At 37.6% G+C, this 21,656-nt stretch overlaps 1 long non-coding RNA gene across 1 annotated transcript; it reads left to right on the top strand.

Annotated features, from left to right (window-relative positions):
- The first annotated feature begins 9,755 nt into the window (after window positions 1-9,755).
- On the top strand, window positions 9,756-21,609 carry LOC140614466 (uncharacterized). Its single transcript, XR_012015318.1, has 3 exons — window positions 9,756-9,821; window positions 12,302-12,409; window positions 21,527-21,609. It is a non-coding gene; the product is annotated as an uncharacterized lncRNA (long non-coding RNA).
- Window positions 21,610-21,656: the final 47 nt, after the last annotated feature.

Raw genomic sequence — 21,656 nt, 5'->3', positions numbered from 1 at the left:
AGGATGTGTACACACACACACACACACACACACACACACACACACACACCACGGAATATTACTTAGCTGTCAAAAATGAAATCTTGCCATTTGCAACATTGTGGATGGAATTAGAGGGTACTATGCTAAGTGCGATAGTCAATCAGAGAAAGACAATTCTCATTCAATCTCATTTATATGTGGAACTTGGGGAACAACATATGAACATAGGGAAAGAGAGGGAAAAACAAAGCAAAATGAAATCAGAGAGGGAGACAAACCAAAAGAGACCCTTAACCATAGGAAACAAACTGAGGGTTGCTGGATGGCAGGAGGATGGGGGGATGGGGTAATTGGGTGATGGACATTAAGGAGGGCACATGATGTAATTAATGAGCACTGGGTATTAATGAGCACAACTGATGAATCACTAAACTCTTCTGAAACTAATAATATACTATATGTTAATTAATTGGTTATAAATACATTTTTTTTTTAAAAAAAGAAGGCTTGTTCATGTGTATTTGAGAATGATTATAGATTATTTCTGGTGATCAGTCACTCTGAGGAAAAGGATCAAATAAATCTTTATAGATATTCAGTAGCTCGAGAGAAGTCAGCTTCTGAGAGAATGTAGTTTTCATTGTTTAAAGTTAGAACCTTGCAATGTGGGAACATTGCTGCTTTGATGAGATTGAAATTCACTTATGTGAGAGAAAATACTTGAACAAATTAAAAATGTGAAGAACACAATTATCAACTACACTGACTTTACCCAAAATGAGATATAGCATGGGAAAGTCAATACTGGAGTGGGTGTCCCCCTTCTCCCTCTGATTAGCATGAACATTTTTTTAGGACTTTCCCATGAGTATTTTGAGTTAATCCAGGTTCCATTCTCAGCTCGTGCATTTGCTTCATGTGTAACCTTAGATAAGTCACTAAATCTTTTTAAACCTAAGTTTTCTCCTCTATAATGAGGATAACAATGCTTCCAATTTTATAAGATTATTGTAAGATAAAGACTAAGATAAAGGTAGCTCATGAAAAAGATTTAGCAAGATGCCAGCCTGTCACCATTGTTAAATAAATACTATAAATAACTAAATAATAAATATTAGCATTTATTACTTTTGCTACTTTTTTTCTTAGACTGTTAAAAAGAGAAATTTGCATTCATTAGTATTAAATTGTTTTTTTCTTACCAAAGTCAGTATGCATTTCTTTTTCCTCTTTTCCCTTGTTTAGGTCCTATTTATGACTTTGCAGTAGCAGAGCAACAACAAGCCTCTCTCACCAGGGTTCTTAGGGTTAAAAATCCTCTTTTAGTGGGGGAAATATTAATTACTGATATTAGAAATAGAAAGCCTGTGAAATAGATAGAAGTGCATGTGCAGTCAGTCAGCAAGACATAGCTCTTTCTTTTGAGAAAATGTGTACAAGTGACAAGCATCATAGAACCATTAATTGTTCCAGTGTGGGACAGGCTCACAGCTTGTAAGCATAAGACCATTTGTCTTAAAACTGACAAAGCAGCTTGATTAAATGGTACTATATAAAGAGATGTGAAAGTTAAATTTCATTAATGATTATTATAAAAAGAGCAACGCAAAACACCCTCAATCATTTTCCACGAGGAAAAAAAAGAAATTGAGAACAAATTATATAAAAACAAAGTAATTTTTAGGTCTGCAAGCACTTCCATGTAGTTAATAACAGGAAAGTAGACAAGCTAATAAATGCAGTATTATAAAGACAAGAGAATGCATACTGACTTTGATAAGAAAAAACGCTCAATTTAATACTAACGAATGCTGACTTCTTTCTTTTTTTGACAGTCTGAGAAACTCTTGTCTCTGTGCTGCAATGAAGCTCACTGATTCTGTCTTCAAAAGCTTTGAAAAAAAATGTAAAAGGCTTTTTTGCCTCATGGAGAAGACAATGCAGAGGGCTATTAGGAATTCTTTTACCCCCTTGATTCACGTTCTTTTAAAAAGAGGTACATGATAGTGCTTTCTTTCCACTCCCTTAACAAATAATTGGTTGACCCTATTTTTCTTTTCTTTAATCTGCTTACCTCTGCAGAGCATTCCAGAATTTGTTTGAGTAGAAAGATCCTTTCACTCAAGGGATTTAATTAAAGAAAGAACAATGCTCACATCAGCAGTGCAGGAGCAGGTGATTCGTAATATGGCCTCAATATGAATAAGATTGGGCAGAAGCCCTCACTGTAGAACTTGGGGGTTCGTCTTACCACAGCCTGAGAGAGATGTAGATAAGTCAAACTGATGACCAACTATTAGGTTTAGACTTGAAGCCCAATAGGTGGTCTCTTGATGTGTTCCCCGGAAACAAGTCATATGTCTGGAGAGATAAACATGCTGCTTCTCTGAATGAGGAGATGCTTTTAATCATTTGTCTTATGGCAACTTCCATCTTCATTCTTGCAGAGACTTTCAGAGGAAACGTTCTCACATCTAGTGATCTGTAACCTTACACCAGTGGAGTTACCTTGTCTTTTTTGCATTCTGAAGGAAAGGAGCCCTGAATTTAACTCAGGTAGCAAGAAAAAAATTCATAAGTGTATTTTAATTTATCTTTCTCTAACTTCTGTTTGTGAATATGTAATTTTAAGGGTGCACTATACCAATTTAGTAAAAAAAAAAACAAAAAACAAAAAACCTCTTACACTTTGCCTATATAGGCCTTTTCTCAGAATTTGTAAGTTATCACCATTGTTAGCATCTTCAGCTCGGATAATGAAATGTCTTGTGTTCAGAATGATGAACCAGTCATCAAAAGTGCTTGGAGCAGTAGGGGGGGCATTTTGTTCAGAGTCTGTATCAGATCAGCTCTTAAGCTCCATGCCTTCAACTCAACAAGTGACCATATTCTGTAAAATAAAATGTGAAGTTTTTTTAAATAAAAAACCAAACAAACAGACCCATCACTCTCTCTGGCAGTGATGGTTTCATGGCTCATGATGGAAGACAGAGTTCTGTTCTCATCTCCATTCTCTGCCTTTAGGTTCCCTTGAGTATTTGCCGAACTGGCTATCCCATCTCTAAAAGGTGCGGTGCTCAAACTTTGGCATCCAGCAGAATCCTCTGGTGAGGTTTTTCAAAACACACATGTGGAGATGCTTCCCACCCTTACTGAATCAGGAGTTGGGAGTGTGTATGTGGTTTAGGGCGGGTGGCAAAAAGGTCTCTAGGTAATTCCTATTTATACCAAAGATGAAGAACCTCCTGTGGTAAACCCTGGCTCATGTCGATGCACGGGCTAAGGAGTTTCAGTTGCAGCTGCATAGTGAAATCACCTGGAGTCATGAAAACACTACTGCTGGGTTTTACTTCCAGAGATTTTGATTTAATTGGGAACTGGGTTTTGAGAGTTTAAAAAGCTCCCCAGGTGATTCCAGTATTCAGCCAAAGTTTTAGACTTTGTCTCTACATACCCAGGCTAGGCGAGAAGTGTTTTGAGCAAGGTGCCATATTTTATCTGAATACCTACTAGTACTATTTTTTTCTTAATTTTCATTAATAGATCCCTCGATAGGACTGCTATACTTGGAGTGCTACATGCGAGACTGCTATACATAAAGGATAACCTATATTCCTTTGTTCATTCATTCAATCATTCACACATATTCATCAAATGTTTTCTACTCTGCGTCATACTCTGTTCTGTGGTTTAAAGCAGTGGTCAAGAAATACACAGTCATTGCCTTTGCCTTTGTGATAATTAACAGACAGAAACAGCTGGACCCACTATTTCAAGCTCTCTTCATCAATTGGCTGCTGGGTTTATTTATGCCCTCTACTTTTGACCTTTTCTTTTCTATCCCAGATGCTCCTTTTTTTTAAACCAAATTGTGCTTCCCTGAAAGAATCATGTGTTCCCACACTTCTGAGTCTTGTCCCTGTTGTGATCTCTTTGCTTGGATGTCCCCTCTTCTTCCTAACTAGCTAGCTTCTATCCATGTTGGCTATCAACTTTTTCAGAAGTATTCTTGGACTGGGGTAGATGTCTCTCCATCATTCTCCACAGTTCCTTGCATTGGGCAGGATTGGTCAAGTAGGAAATCTAGGGACGCCTGGGTGGCTCAGCGGTTGAGCGTCTGCCTTTGGCTCAGGGTGTGATCCCGGGATCTGGGATTGAGTTCCATATTGGCTCCTTGCAGGAAGCCTGCTTCATATCTCTGCCTGGGTCTCTGCCTCCCCTCTTTCTGTGTCTCTCATGAATAAATAAATAAATTTTTTTTTTAAAAAAGGGAGGAAAATGTACTGTATTTGATGTCAAATTGAATATGTCAAGTGAATTCTTGGTGGGCATTAGGAAAAACAAAGATGAGGGTAAGGTTGTTGTGTGTTTACAATTTTGTGGCCATGCACATTAGATGAGTTAAGGGCAGCATTGGAGTTCAATCTAAGGGAGCACAGTCTAATGAGAACCAAAATGTATAGGCTTTTCTCTAAGCTGCTCTGGCCCATCCTCATTTTAGGGATGTTACATGGAGAAAAAACAAGTGCACACAGCTTAAAAAGAGGCTTAAAAAGCAATGATCTAACTGACCCTATCTAATTAAAGAGAGTGGTTTTGGAGGATTCTGTGAGGTGCACAAAGGATGTGTCAAGGAGAAATCTTCTTGGGTCTTAAGTAAATGGTTAAATGGAGCTTGTGGACTGGGAAATTTTAGGAATATTGCAAATCTGTTGTCTTTTCTCCCAAAGTTGTTATAGCCAGGGTAACTAAATTGAATGTTTATGAATTTGCATTGCCTCTTGTTCCAACTGCTGCCATGTTAGATGGGAGAAAGCCCAAGGATGGGAAAATAATAGAGCCCACTGCTCTGATTACATTTTTTTTGCCCCTGCTGCTGTTGAGGGTAGAGCCTCTCCCAAGGGGTTAACTATTTGCTTTTCAAAAGTGCTTTTCATCCTCTATTCCAATTGTTGGTTTATTTCTTCTTTCTACCTTAGATGTAAATTCCTGGAGAGCTAGGACCATGACCTTAACTTAATCTTGCTTATAGCTACAAGAACTGGCATATAGTTGGTACTCAGAAATATACATTGGTTGATAGGTTCCTATTTTTATAGTGTTCATTAAAAGTTTTGCCATTTTGAAATATCTTGAGCAAAGTAAGGAGAGCACTAGGAGAATTCAAAAACCTAACCTTAGTTTCTTTATCACTACTTCTTAAAACTTTATTTTTAACCTCCAGAGACCAACTTCTAGAGGTCTTTATGATTTATACCTTGCTATTACTCAGGGACTTTCTGATTTTTTTTAGAAGGCTATTCTTAGACTGCTGCTCAGTGCCTTGAGGGAGGTCCCTCAGGTTTTTCAAAAGACGAGTGTAGGTGAATTTCTACCCTGGAGAGGAGGTGGATGGTGGTGTAATAGGGAGGCTGACATTGCCTTCTTTGAACATATTCATTTGGCTGTGTGAAGGGGAAGGGGACTCATAACAGTAAGGTGCCTCTCAAATGACTTAAAAATAAGAGGAATAATATATAGACCCTGGAGAGTGAAATGATAACTTTGGATTGTAGCACAGTTGGTCCCTTCAGAAATATGTGAAGACAGTTTAATAAGATCACATGGCCTTTAGGCACTAGCTTTAACTGAAGGTATTTGTATATATAGGAAAAGAAGATAACAAAAAGAAGTGGCTGTTCACTTTGTTTAATGTAGAAAAGGAAGATCAGAGACAGAGGGGCTCTATCCATACCAACTATTCTGGTAAAAGAAATCCCATATCTTGGTAACTAACATGAGTACCTGATACCAAATGTATGTATGTTCCTATTGTGAAAAATGGGTATTTGGGACTATCATTTGTCTAGTAACAACCAAAGCAGGAATTATATAATTGATTTTCCTACATTAGTCCCATGTTCACCATATACTCTTCTTTCTATAATTTGCCTTTGCATGGAGCTCTATAAGAAGCTCTCCAAAAAGAATGGTATTCTAGGCTGAATGAAAGTAATATACATTATTGTAAACATAATAATTGGTGTCTTGTTTATCATCATTTTCTTTGGTTACTGTAAACTTGATTCTCCTGGTGATCTCTTTACTTTGATATTTACCTTCCTTCAAATTCTGGATTCTATACTCTGTACTAAGAATGTACTTACTGTAATTATTCATGAAAATGAACTAAAACATCACTGCAGAAACTAGAACTTGATTGCCATATATCTACTTCAGATTTTAAGAGTAGATCATCCTGTGCCTTTCAAGAAGTTTGTGTACCTTTTCATCAGTATCCATATTTTAAAATGTTAAAGGCTTCAATTATGTCTCCTTGTAGCTCTTATGTATTTATGATTTATTATGTTAAATAATTATGTATTTATTATGTCATCTGATTCTCACCAACCATGTAATGTAGCTGGAACAGATTTCTATTTTTACAAAGGTTCTAAGATGTTCTTGTTTATTCAAGATCATAGGTAGATGTACTGGATAAATGGAAATCGAAAGCAAATTTCTGTATCTAAGACCAATAAAATGTCCACAATATATGTCAAATGATATATCAGATTGAGTAAAGGGATAAAAATTTCTCCACATCAATCTTGATGAAGGGTCCCACTGAATATTCTTCATGGTCACACTTCTAACCTTTGAAGAATCCTACTCCTATTATAACATACAAAACAGAGGTTGCTCACTTAATTTTGTTTATTTGGCTCACTTTCCAGTTACTTTCTTAAATATTTACATAACAAGAAGAAATCTCTAAATATCTAAAAATTAGATATTTTTAGGAGGGAAGATCCTGGTAAAGGAAACTTTAGATTTCTGCTGGCCTTTTGTGTTGCCAAGAAAATAGATTGGCCATTCGATATATTTAACACATGATCGGTTTGGGGCTCATTCAACATAATGTAGATTTGGCAGTAAATTTAGAAGTAATAGCCAGAGAGAATTGAATAGAAAAATAAATAGTAAGAAGAACTGGTAGATTTCAGGGACATTTCAACAGGGTTTAGGAAATGAGAATTAGGAGAGATGATGGTATTAAGAAATTGGCTGGGGGGTACCTGGGTGACTCAGTTGGTTGAGAGTTGACTCTTGATTTCAGCTCAGGTCCTGAAGAGGCTGAGACCTCTTGATTTCAGGTCTCAGCCTGTCCTGAGACAGGCTCCCCGCTCAGTGGGGAGTCTGCTTGGGATGCTCATTCTTTCTCTGCCCCTCTTCCTTCCCCTTGCGCGTGGGCTCGCATTCTCTCCCTCTGTCAAATAAATAAATCTTAAAAAAAAAAAAAAAGAAATGGGCTACAGTCTGGAATCTAGGACATAAACTGGAACACAGGAGTGGATAAACAGTCTAGTGGCAGAGTCAACAAAAGAACTTTAGGGAAATTTGTCTCATAATTTTAACTTTTTTTTTTTCATTACTGTGATGCTTAAATACGTCCTTTCTGGGGTGCCTGGGTGGCTCAGTTGGTAAGCAGTCTGCCTTTGGCTGGGGTCATGATCTCAGGTCCTGGGATAGACCCCTGAATTAGGCTCCTTGCTCCGTGAGGAGCCTGCTTCTCCCTCTCCTCCCTGCTTAAGCTCTCTCTTGCTATCTCTTTCACTATCTCTCTCTCTTAAATATATAAATAAAATGTTAAAAAAAATATGTCCTTTCCTGCCTTTTCTGTAAACCTGCAGTGAAGTCAGCTCTGCACACAATTGCTCTTTTTGAGGTGTTTGTCTTTATAGAAATTAAGAGAAGAGGCCAAGTTTAAAGTTTGGTTCAATGCAGTGTTGGAAGAAGGTAACAACATGAGGATCACAGGGAAATTATTAATAAATTGAATAATTTGTCTACAGCAGAAGGTGATAATTAGAGACCAGGTAACCACAGTACCCAGGCTTCCAGTCCATTTGCAGAAATCTTAAAGGCAGTATTAGATTTCCTAGTGCTATGACACGGGGTTTAAGCTAATCTTCATTTTAAGAGACAGGGTGACCATAGCTGGCATATGGATTACTTTAAAAAAATCCTCCTAATGATTGGCTTATTTCCCCCATAATCTTATTTGATTCACATTTTTTTTTATATTCTGACCAAAACCTGTACATTAAAAGTGTTATTAAGTTAGGACATAAAGGATTGATTTGTTCAGGGTTATTGCCCATCATGAAGTAAAGCCTATAGGAGGAAATGATTGATTTAATAAATGAAGCCCAGAGACTTTCTCAGAAGTAGTTCATGTTAGTTTAAACACTCATTGTCAGTATAGTAGGCAGCTTGGAATTTCTTTTAAATATGGAAAATATTAGGTAAATTACTATTCTTCCTTGAAAACTGAAGCTAGTACATATTTTAATATTGGTGATGACCACTCATATTTAAAGAGCAGAAGCAGAAGTAGGCATGTATGAAAACAAACCAAGAATTGACTAAGTTTGCTTATAAGAATTATCAAATCCATGTGATGGTACTAAGAGCTACCATAATTAAACATCTACTGTATTCTAGGGGCAGGGCTAAAAATTTTATCATGTATATCATTTAATTTTCAAAGCTCCATAAAGATAAGTATTATTATTATTATTATTATATAAATGATGAAACAAAGGTTCAGAGAGGTTAATAAGTTGTCCAAGGCCACACAGGTAGAATATGTTAGAATTTGAGCTTGAACTCAGGTCTATTTCATTAACAAACCGGTATATCCGACCTAGTTTGTCCGAGCAAAGCAAGACCGAGCCAGGTGGACTGTTTTAGCAAAACTAAATCACTTGGCCTATGTCAAAGGCGTTATTATAAGCTGTTGACTTTCCTGATTTGGAATATACATTTATTAGGAAATAAAATCACAAACAACAACTTGACCTTGGGAGAGTTGCTCATCTCATCTTATAAATAAATTGATTTCCTCCTTCTAACTTTAATGTTCTATAGAGCCTAAATTATATACCACTTGGAGCAGTAGTATATAATTTATATTCCTAGAAATCTTATCAGATTAGGTAATTATCTGGCCACCTTGTATTCTAAATCCCTCCTAATCTTTCTTCTATCTTGTTTACTCACTATGATTTTCCATTTCTTGTTCTCTAAACTTTTCTCATTAATCAACAAATATGTATGAAACTCTATTATTATGTGACACCTGGGTGGCTCAGTGGTTGAGTGTCTGCCTTTGGCTCAGAGCATGATCCCAGAATCCCGGAATCAACTCCCACATCGGGCTCCCTCCATGCTTCTCTCTCTGCTATGTCTCTGTCTCTCATGAATAAATAAATAAATAAATAAATAAATAAATAAATAAATAAATAAAATCTTTAAAAAAAGAAAGATTATTATTACACACAATGGAGGTGATAATAAAAAAATATAAAACTTTTGAGGTAGATCCAGAAATTTTAGTGGAACAAGAAAAAATAAAGAAGATAGGAAGGGACAGGATAGGGTGGAGAATAGAGGGAGTGCTTCAGCAGTGGTGCCTGACATAGAGTGGGGACTTAATAGATTTTTTTCTTGAATGAATGAATGAGTAGTTAAGTGAATAGATACATGGACGAGTGGATGGATAAGTGAATGGATGAATGTGTGAATGAATGAATAGATGGATGGATGGATGGAATAAATTGACTGGAAAAATATGGTTTTGGAAAGATGGATACAACAAAATCCTATCTTGCCTCTATGGACTGGGTCCTTTTATTGGAGAATCTGCTAAAAACAAGTTGGCAGTGGTTACAATCATCTGAACATGGCATGAAATGACAGATTCTGACTCAGGCTTCTCCCTATTGTTTAGGTTTGAACAAGTCAGAAGACACCTGGGGACTAGATGGTGGAATAAACAGACTCTTCAGCACTAAGTACCTAGCGGGAAAGGTTATTGAAATAAGCAAATGAAATTTGTTTTCAGTTTGATACAGAAAACCTGAGTGTTTAACTAAAACCTAAATACCACGTAAATTCTGATAGTAAAGAAAAACAGTGCTGAATAGAAAAAAGAAAAATGTTTGCATAAAAACACTAATGATACCAAATGAGAGAAGGGGGTAAGGATAGATAAACAGCTTAGCAAGGAAAAAGATTATGGCTTTGGAGCCAAAAATACAGAACAATGCCAAGCCTAGTCTTGCCTCTGCCATTGCAGCACTTTGCATCTCCAACAGTAGCAGAAGATTACCCCCCAGGGTGCTCTGCCAATCTCCTGGGCCCAGAGAAGAAAACAGTTTTTCTTTCTTTTTTTTTCTTTCCTTGCTTCTAGAAGACTGCTGCACCCGTTTTAGAATGCATACTGCTTTTAACCAGACCAGTGCAGATTTTTGAAATATGTTTTTTTTATGTCACTGTTTGACTTTGGACAACCATTGTTAATTTAAATATTGATTAAATACCATATGTTGTCATGAAAAGAGATTTTTATGACCCTTGGCAAGCACTGAGCCTGTTTTCCAACCTTTAGAATGTGGATGGTGAGGCAAACTCATAATTTTCCTGGAAGGATTATATCAGGTAACCTTTAGTTTTTCTAGATTTACTGTGACCTCTTTTATGAAATTCTGTGGTTCCAGAAAACTATACTTATATTAGATCCTGTATCTTGGAGGTGGGACTTATCAAATAGTGTTGCCCACTATTTTATGCTATAGATGAGGACAGCACATCATTTGCCAGAAAATGTTCTTTGTTTTGAGAAGAATGTAGTGTTTCTTCTCAGATATGTGATTATAAGGACAGTAGGTCTTCTTTGTTGTAACAGCTTAAAGGCAGAAGGAGGTCACAAGTTCTAAAATCATGGAGCCTCTATGAGCCAAAGTTTCAAGGCTATTGATCATTCCTTTTATGATAACTTATAGAATGGATTGAAAGGATCTTTACTGAAAATCTTCGGTGGAATAAAATACACAATGGGAAAAGAAAATCTGAAATGGAAACCTAATTTCAGGGCAAAGACTTTGAGAGATTAAGATTGGCATAGATGTGGCCAGCTATTAACCTGAAATTATTAGAGATGTCTCAGAGTTTAGGCCAGATAGTCCTTCCTCATAGCAGGAGATGAGGGGGTGGCAGCCAGAGTATATCTGTCCTTTCCATGGTCTCTTGAAAAATTTAGAGGTGGAACAGACATTAAAAATAAGTAAAAATTGTTCTCTGATAATGTGGCCTATGAAGCCCAGATACTTCCCTCAGATATTATTAAAAAGAGAAGATTTTTTTTTTTTAAAGAATCAAGTTTGAATCTGATCAGGCCTCTAGATATATGGGAAGCTTAAATTTGTTTTTTAAGATTTTATTTATTTATTCATGAGAGGCACAGAGAGAGGCAGAGACACAGGCAGAGGGAGAAGCAGGCTCCCTGCGGGGAGCCCAATGTGGGACTCCATCCCAGGGCGGGGATCATACCCTGAGTCAAAGGCAGATGCTCAACCGCTGAGCCACCCAGGCATCCTGGGAAGCTTAGAAATTAATATAAATTTACAGGAAAGATAGAGGTATAAGAACATGTTATATGGCAACAGGGGTGAGGACCAGTAAAATGTGGATAGGGAGGAACTCTGCCAGATGAACAACCTCTTCTATAATAAACAAATCACAGGGAAAGTGAGAACATGAGATTGAGAGAGACTGAAGGGACATAGTGACCTACTGTTGACCCATTGGAATAATGACGTTCTTAGATCCTGGTTTGAACACACAGAGTGAATATGAAGAGGAGGAAGACAGAAAGGAATCCGAGTAGTGATTAGATATTCAATGATATTAAAAAATTAATAGTTTTTCTTAAGATGACATAGTCAATTTAAAGTTAAATATTATAGTTAATATGGTTAAATATTACAGTTAAATATTAACTAACTATGTTGTAATTTTAAAAGGAGCTTTATCACTTCTTCCATAAATGAACCTTTTACACTTAAATATTTAGGAGTGAAATGATGAGAGAGTTTAAATGCGAGTGCCTACTGGCACCAGAAACTAGTGTAGCAGGTCATGTGTATGATACTGAGAGTAATTTAGAGAACTGTGGTTCCTTCCTCCAGGTGGACCAAGGATGTGCTCTCTGGTTTCTTTCCTCAATACCTCTTTCTTTAGCTGTATCAAGGAGTTTATTCCAATGCATGGTTTTCTGTGTTTCAGATATTGTAATTGATTTCATTTGTACCTACGTACTTTCTCCAGAATTAAGATAACCTAGATAACCTAGTTAGGATTAGAAGGAACACATATTATTATTTACCGTTTATGTAGGAGATTGGATGTGTTAGATGCTAATGGCATGCTTGTCATTATGGGTATTGACTTGCACTGCACAAAGCTCCACAGTGACTTTTTGCATTGTTCACAGTGATTCTGCAATAGCATGAGATATGCTGGTGGAATGCGGCTGGGACAATGTTGAATTTGGAAAAGGATCCATTCTTGTCAGGAGTGATTCACAGGTTTTCATTTTCTGGTAAGATTGTATCAGGCTCCCTATTTTAACTTTGAAGCATAAAGGAAATGTTAAACTTTCAATCTTTTTCCAGATAATGTTCTCTGATAACAGACTTTGACCATTTGCTCTAATGGAAAAAGCAGTCCAACTCAGATTCATTGAATCCATCCATCTCTCTATCCACCCATCCATTTACCCATCCATCTATACTCCATCTATCTATCCATTGATCCGTTTATTTATTGAATTCATCTATCTATCTATCCATCCATCCATCCATCCATCCAACCATCCATTCATCAATCGATCTATATTTATACACTTACTTTTTACTTATATGTCTTCTTTGTAATTTCTTTGGGAATTTTTTATGGCAAATTTATTTTTATTTGGTATTTGTCACAATTATTGATCAACAACATTTTGGGGGATACCTTCATATTCCAAAGGAAAAAGTTAGGTTAGAAGGAGAGAGAGAGAGTAATCTTAAATATTAACTAACTATATAACCTCGGACAACTATAATTTTTCTGTTCTTTAGGTTTGCCTCTGTAAGTTATTTATCAAATACCATGCTCTGGGGAAAAAATAACTTTCCCAGGAAAAAAATCACTAATGATCTCATATCATGTTCAAAAACTATTTACGAGATGGGATATCATTATGTTAAATGAAAAGAATGTAATGCTCTTCCATAATAATCTCAAATTTGTAATATAAACAGTAAAGCATACTGAATGCAAACATATTGAAATTATGCTTTTCTAATATCTTTTAGCTTCCTATAATTAAAATACACTTATTTCTGAGCAGAAAATAATGCCAGGAAAAGAAATCCATGATGATATAATGAAGTAACAAGTGTAAAAAGCCTAAAAAGCTAATGTATAATGTATTTGTTTGCAAGTGTTATTTTGTTTACCAAGTTGCTGAAGATCAGAGAAGGGTAATCCAGGGTAGATAAAGTAGATAAATAATGTTATCTTATAATAATCTTTCCAGCTATATTAAATTCAGCAATCATCTATTATGTGTTTTTTGTGCACAAGACATTAGGCTAGATCCAATAAAGCTATATAAATGAGGAAAGATAAATCAAAAGAATGAATCTGGCTTTCAGGTAGGTTATCTGACCTGGATGATTAAACGGATTATTTGGAACAGATACTTTGATGAGGAAATCCCAAGTGTAGGGGGGGCATCTGGGTGGCACAGTCAGTTGAGCGTCTGACTCTTGGTTTCTGCTTGGGTCATGATTTTGGGGTTGTGGGATCAAGCCCTGTGTGGGACTCCATGCTTGGTGCTGAGTCTGCTTGTGACTCTCCATCTCCTTCTTCCCTTCCCCCACTCTCTCTTTCTCTCTCTCTAATAATAAATAAATAAATCTTAAAAAAAAGAAAAATAAGAAAATGAATTTCACTTCTCACCACTTCTACTATTACCATCCTTCTCTGAATCACCATTGTCTCTTGCCTGGATTATTGCAGTGTATGCCTAACAAGCCTTTATGCCACTTTCTTCTCTCTCTGCTTTGAATGTCTTTCCCTAGATATCTATATGTTTAGCTCCTTCACCCCTTTTGTACCTTTGATCCAATACCACTTCTTTGCTTCCTTGACCATCCTGTTTATTTATTTATAAAAAGATTTTATTTATTTATTTATTTATTTATTTATTTATTTATTTATTTATTTATTTAGATTTTATTTATTTATTCATGAGAGACACACAGGAAGAGGCAGAGACATAGGCAGAGGGAGAAACAGGCTCCTCTCAGGGACCCCGATGTGGGACTCAATCCTGGGACTCTGTGATCACACCCTGAGCCAAAGGCAAACACTCATCTGCAGAGCCACTCAGGCATTCCCTTGACCATCCTGTTTAAATTTCAGTTCTTCTACTCTACTACTAGCTTTCTCTGTGACTCTACCCAGCTTTATTTTTCTAAATAGAACTTAGGTTGGTTTCCCGTGTCTCCCTTGGCTAACATGTCACATCCATGGTAGCAGCCATTTTTGTCCTTTTTGTTTACTGCTGGATTCCCAGTTCCCCAGCAAGAGAGCAGTCAGAGGGAGGAAGAGAATATTTACTGTAGTGGCTGCTGGCTCCCACCCTATGGGGTGGCCTCAAATTAGCTGTGTTCCGTGAAGTCACTGCTTCTCTTAAGATAGACCTCTATTAGACCTCTATTACTGGACTCTCTCCTTATGACTTCTGGTAATACTACCTTCCTTTTGTTACCTGTGTACTTAGGATGTTTTGAGTCCAGCATTACCACACTGCTCCTTGTGGTTTTCCTTCATCCTGCCCAGACTTTTGTAATATGTCCCTTACTGAAAACATCCTAATTTGAGTATGCCATCTGTTTCCTGCTGATGCCCTGACTTACACAGTGCTCAATAAGTATTTTTGAATGAATGATTAAAAAACAGATTTTTAAGGGCAAAAGGGGCTTTCACAGGTTTATATTAGATTTTACACATATCTTTGTATCATGTCCAATGAATGTGACTGTTATAATTCTAATTCTTAAAGAAAGATTCAGTAAATGTTCACATCATACAGAATTTAGAACATTTCTGATTACTTTTAATGAATTTAAATATAAAATTCTATGCAAACATAGATCTCTTGTCTTTTATTCTTCTCAATGTATTTTACATTCATAAAGATTTAATTTTTTAATAAGCTGCAGAGCTGAATCTACAATAATTAATTTAAAATAAAGCAATTAATTTAAAATTTGCTTCTACCTGGCAAAATACCACCATTTTGACCCTCAATAATTGATTGAAGATACCTTGTTAGAAGCTAAAAGACCAATAATTTGATTTAGTTTATTTATTTTTATTTTATTAAAGATTTCATTTATTTATTCATGAGAGACACAGAGAGAGAGAGAGAAAGAGAGAGAGAGAGAGACAGACAGAGACACAGGCAGAGGGAGAAGCAGGCTCCATGCAGGGAGCCTGACGTGAAACTCGATCCTGGGCCTCCAGGATCACACCCTGGGCTGAAGGTGGTGCTAAACCGCTGAGCTACACGGGCTGTCCATTTGATTTAATTTAAATCAACATGTTATGTTATTTGTTAACCAGAGACCTGTGGAATTTCATTTCAACCTAGACGAGAATAAAAGAAGAAATAGAACTTGGCAGTAATGAAGCTCTGTCCTCTCATGAGATTTTTTTTTTTCTCTCATGAGATTTTAAGAGCCTATGAAATGCTTACTGACTTAATGCTGATGACTGGCTTATAGAAATAGTTTGAAAGGGTAGAATATAGATGTTGACTTATGTTTCTCATCCTGAATCTTTGTTTAGGTAGTGACCACACTACAATGGTACTTATTTAGTTGCTATCATTATATCTTTTCCACTGAGAAAGTTCACTTAGATTTACAAATGTAGAGATGGCTGGTCTCTTCCTAAATTGGAGTGCTGTGGAGTGGTTGGTGAGGTGAGACAAGGTCTTCCTTTGAAAATTTGTCGAATGGTACTTGACCATTGATAAATTAAAAATCTGCTAAATTGGTGAGGTGTAATTGCTTAGAGTTCTACCATTGGATCAATGGGTTGTCATGTTGATCTCTATCTCCCTTTATCTCTGGCTAGTCACTGAGATTGTGTGTGTGTGTGTGTGTGTGTATGTGTATCTTCACATCTCCCTTAACTTTAAAATATATAGTAAAAAATGCATCTGATTGCTGCATCATACCTTGATTTGAAAGTCCAAATTTTGCTTCTACCTGGCAACTTTGATTTCAAGGGGAGTTAGACCTTAGCTTTTCCAAAGGAACAAATTTCTTTCTTTCTTTTTTTTAAAGGTTTTATTTATTTACTCATGAGAGATGCAGAGAGAGAGAGTAGAGACACAGGCAGAGGGAGAAATAGGCTCCTCGCAGGGAGCCCAAAGTAGGACTCAATCCTGGATCCCGGGATCACGGCCTGAACTGAAGGGAAATGCTCAACCACTGAGCCACCCAAGTATCCCAAAGGAACAAATTTCTAAATAGAATTTTAGTTAATATTTTTTACAGCTTATGTATTTCATTTATTTGACTGTATTGGTCTACAGTTGTTAAATAACCACAAAATACCAGTGGCCTACAATAGCGAACATTATTTTTCTTCGTGTACCCAAAGGTCAGCTAGGAGTCAATTGTTCTAGACTGGGATTGGCTGGACAGCTTTGTTCATGTGCCTGTGGGTTGGCTGGATGTGGGGGTGTCAATTGATCAAGGCTGGCTGATTGGAGCACCCTGGCTGGGTGGCTCTGCATCACATGTTCACCCTCTGGGGGCTAGTGGGTAAGCCCAAGCATGAACTTCTCACAAAAATGCCAGAAACACAAGAATGCAAGCCAAATCACTCAAGACACTTTAAGGCCTAGGCTGGGACTGGTCTGATTTCACTATCATCTCATTATTCTCTTGGCCAAAGCAAGTTATATTTTTTAGTGTGAGTAACTGCAGAGCAAGACAGCAAAAGGTACTGAAACACAGAAGTGGATATGAAGAATTGAGGCTAATGATGCAATATACCAAAAAGACCATCTGATCCAAGATCACTTAATGTAACTAATTTTCTCACATTTATATTTAAACCCAATGGCAAACAAAACAAAACAAACAAAAACAAAAACAAAAACAAAACAAAACAAAACAAAAACAAAAACAAAACCCAATGGCAGTTTTTCTCTGCAAAGTGAAATACAGGTGTTTCCTTCTACATGATTTTTCTTTATAACTTCATTTTCCCACTGTATTCTGAAACTCAATTTACCTTATCTTGAGCAAATTAGGAAAAGGCCTTTAATTCTAGGGATTTTTCTATGCCTTTGCACAAAATGCTAATCAAAATGCTTGCTGTTTTTGATCTCACTTTGGTAAGTTCAATTAGGACCTTCTAATTTGAGAATATAAAAGTACAACAATTGAAGAATCATTGAAGACAATATGCAAATAATTCAGTCTGAAAGCAACATATCTAAATCTTCACTAAGTTTTACTAATTGCATCATAAAAGTAAAAACAACTAAAATATCTTTTATAGTAGCAGTCCTGAATTTAGGCCTAGACCCACAAGGGTATTTCCCTAGCTGAGAGTTATATAAACTCTGAAAATAACCATATTTAATTTCCTAGTGAAAGAGAACAAGGGGTTACACATACTGGAACAGGTTTATATTTCCATGAAATCTTTGGCCCAAAAGCCTTGGTTATTGTTTTGTGGCAAAGAACTTTTTGGCAGTTTTAGAGGTCATACATATTCCTAAAACAGTAAATATTTTGGTAAACTGGACACAAAAGTACATATAGGTAACCACAAATGTCTGCAAGAGCTAGTTTATGATGAATCATGATTTTGTAGCAGAGCCAAGGTTGTGAATACCCTGTATTAAGGTGTGTTGAGGCTGCATGGAAGACTGGAGGGGAGGCTTACCAGGAGTCTATTTGTATGAATGTTAGGAGACCTTTTGGGAAAGAATCTTCCTGAAAATATATAGTGTGTATGTTGGTACAATAACAGCCCCCAAGCATTTGTAGGCAGAAGATGATTTTACTCTTTGTGATTGATGAATTTCTGTAGTGTTACATTTGGCTTTCTTTCTCTTTATTTTTTGTGTATCTATTAAAGTTTTTGGGTTTGTGGTTACCATGATGTTCATATATAACATCCCAAGTACATGGCAGTCTATATAAAGTTGGTGGTCATTTAAGTTCAATTACATTCTGAAAAAAAACAGACACAAACTTTTCTTTACTCCCTCCTCCACATTGTATGTATATGCTATCGTATTTTGCATTTTCTTATTTATAATTTTTCTTATGTCTTATTATGGCCATTTCTTTTCAACTTAAAGAAGTCCCTTTAACATGTAAGGCTGGTTTAGTGGTGACAAACCCCTTAACTTTTGTCTGGGAAATGTTTTATCTCTCCTTCAGTTCTGAATGATAACTTTGCCAGATAGAGTTTTCTTGGTTGTGGGTGTTTTCCTTTCAGCACTTTGAATATATCATACCATTTTCTACTGGCCTGCAAAGTTTCTGCTGAAAAATCAGCTGAGAGCCTTATAGGGTTTCCCTTGAATGAGACTTTTTGTTTCTTGCTGCTTTAAAAGTTCTCTCTTTATCTTTAACCTTTGACATTTTAATTTTTTTGACATTTTAATTATTATGTGTTTTGGTGTGGACCTCATTGGGTTCATCTTGTTTGGAACTCTCTGTGTTTACTGGACTTGGATGTCTTTTGCCGTCCTCAGTTTAGAGAAGTTTTCAGCTATTATTTCTTTATTTTTTTTTAAATTTCTTTATTTTTTAATTATTTCTTTAAATAAGCTTTTTGCACCCTTTTCTCTCTTCTTTTTCTGGGGCCCCTTTAATGTGAATGTTCACCTGATGTTGTCCAAGATATCCCTTAACCTATCCTCATTTTTAAAATTCTTCTCATTTGGGCAGCCCCAGTGGCGCAGCGGTTTAGCTCCGCCTGCAGCCGGGGGTGTGATCCTGAACACCCGGGATCGAGTCCCACATCGGGCTTCCTGCATGGAGCCTGCTTCTCCCTCTGCCTGTGTCTCTGCCTCTCTCTTCGCTCTCTCTCTGAATGAATAAATAAATAAATCTTAAAAAAAATAAAAATAAAATAAAATTCTTCTCATTTTGTTTTCCATTACCCTGTTTTCCAGATCTCTGATATATTCTTCTGCATCCACTAATGTACTGTTCATTCCCTCTAGTGTATTTTTTATTTCAGTTATTGTATTCTTCAATTCTGATTGGTTCTTTTTTTATATTATCCATTTCTTTATTGAAGGTCTCACTGAGTTCTTCCACTCTCCTCTCCAGCCCTGTGAGTATCTTTATAATCATTACTTAAAATTCTTTTTTAAACTTAATTTTATTTTTAAATTTCACTTCACTTTATTTTATTTCCAGTATAGTGAAAATACAATGTTATCATTACTCCAAATTCTTTATCAGGCACATTTCTCATCTCTGTTTCATTTAGTTCTTTTTCTGAGGTTTTGTCTTGTTCTTTCTTTGAAGCATATTGCCCTGCCTCCTCATTTTGCTTGACTTTCTGTGTTTCTATGGTTTAGGTAAACAACTACTTCTCCTAAACTTGAAAGAATGATCTTGTGTGTGGTCAACTTCTGTGCAGATGATTGACTGTGGGGGTTGGTGACATTCACTGGCTGGCTAGAGTTGTGGGTGGTATGGGCTGGGGGTCATAGAGCTCTCTACACCATGGGCACCCTCGCAGGACAGCTAAGGCTAAAGTGGGTACAAGCCACAGTGTCCCAAAGTACTGCCAGAGGATGCCCTGGCAGGACAGCTGGAGCTGTGGCTGGTGTGGTCCAGGAGATCCCTGGGCTCTCTGTGCAGAGAGTAACCTGGCAGAACAGCTGAAACTAAAGTGTGTGCAAGCCAGGAAGACCTAGGGCTCTATGCACAGAGGGCATTGACAGGCTAGCTGAAGCTAAAGTGGCTACAGACCAGTGTGGTCCTGGGCTGAAGCTGGATTGGGCATAAGCCAGAGTGTCCCAGTGTGCTTAGCAGGGAGTATCCTGGCCAGGAGAATGGAGACAAGACCAGTGTAGGTGTTCTAGGGTCCTCTGCACAGGGGCACCCTGGCAGGGTGGCTGGATCTGAAGCAGATATCAGCCAAGAAATCCTAGGATGCTCGACACTGAGGGTGCCCTAGCATGCTGACTGAAGCTGAAGTAGTGTGGGCCTGGAGTGTTCCAGGCTACTTTATGCCTCTGTCATCTTGGCACAAAGGCTGGAACTATAGTGACCACTAACTAGTGTGTACTACCCCGTGGCTGCCTTGGTGGGATGGCCGGGGCTGGTGTGGGTTAGGGGCCTGGGCTCACTGAGGTGGCAGGCCTGTTAGGGCACCCAGGCTGTGTACTAGTCTGTGCTTTCAAGGAGGAGGGGAAATGTAGACCTGCCTGTCAGCCTCTGCCTGTAGAGCTTTCCATTTGGTGAAGTTCTAGGGCTGGATCTTTTATATCCTAGTTGCTCTTTTAACCTTGGCTTTATTTCTGTGCCCAAGGACAGAGGAATCTGTTCCCAGTTCTCAATACTATCCTTTCTCACTACAGTTAACGGCATTGTTGGGGGCGTCTTCGTTACCATGTCTCCAGTTCTCTTGCTGTTCTCTTTTGCTGTTCTATCTTTTGTTGTACAGAAGCAGTTCAGCCAGCCCTCAGTTCTTCAGGAGAAATTGCTCTATAAATAGAGGCAATTTGGTGTGTTCTGAGGAGGAGATGAGTTCAGGGTGATTTTATTTATTTATTATTTTTAAAGATTTTATTTATTTATTCATAAGAGACACACAGAGAGAGGCAGAGACATAGGCAGAGGGAGAAGCAGGCTCCTCGAGGGGAACCCGATGTGGGACTCGATCCCAGGACTCCAGGACTATGTCCCGAGCCAGAGGAAGACATTCAACCACTGACCCACCCAGGCGTCCCATCAGGGTGATTTAAAACTCCATAAGCAGATCATCCTTAGTTATTACCTAGATGAATTGGCTTGATTTTAATTTTTTTAAGATTATTTATTTATTTATTCATAGAGACACACACACAGAGAGACAGAGAGAGAGAGAGAGAGAGAGAGAGAGGCAGAGACACAGGCAGAGGGAAGCAGGCTCCATGCAGAGAGCCTGACGTGGGACTCGATCCAGGGTCTCCAGGATCACGACCTGGGCTGCAGGCAGTGCTAAACCGCTACACCACCGGGGCTGCCCTGGCTTGACTTTTAGTACAGAAGGAGGAGAAAAAAGAGAGGGATGCAAATAGAGGGGAAGGAGAGGATTACCAATGAAACTAAAAGTTAAGTTTCTCCAAAATTCTAAGTTATATTCACTTTTCTTAAATTTGTAGGAGGAAACATTTGTACCTCTTTCCTCAAGCTCCTGTCTCAGTATATAATGGGCTTCAGGGTTGAATGAACTTTTGTTCCTCACATCCCCTTAGGGAGGGCAGAGTTAGGGGAGGTGGAGGAGCTAATCCTATGTGCGGAATTTGCTCACTGGGACTTATCTACTGGGGAGCAGGATGCTTACATGTCATATAACTTTTCCAAGCTTTTACTTCCTGGCCTTTTTGTCTCCACGCACTTAGCCTGGGAAGAGCCCACAGCCCATGGGAAGAGCCCACAGCCCATATTCTGAAGAAGGTGTTATGAACTAGACCAGACATAAAAGGTGGGTCTTGATTTAGGATTAGCAGGGATGATTTCCTTAATTAGTCC

Source organism: Canis lupus, chromosome 22 (genome assembly GCF_048164855.1).
Source record: "Canis lupus baileyi chromosome 22, mCanLup2.hap1, whole genome shotgun sequence".
In the NCBI taxonomy this organism is placed as follows: domain Eukaryota; kingdom Metazoa; phylum Chordata; class Mammalia; order Carnivora; family Canidae; genus Canis; species Canis lupus.
Note: the sequence above shows the minus strand (reverse complement) of the source record. Positions and strands in the feature narration are given on the sequence as shown.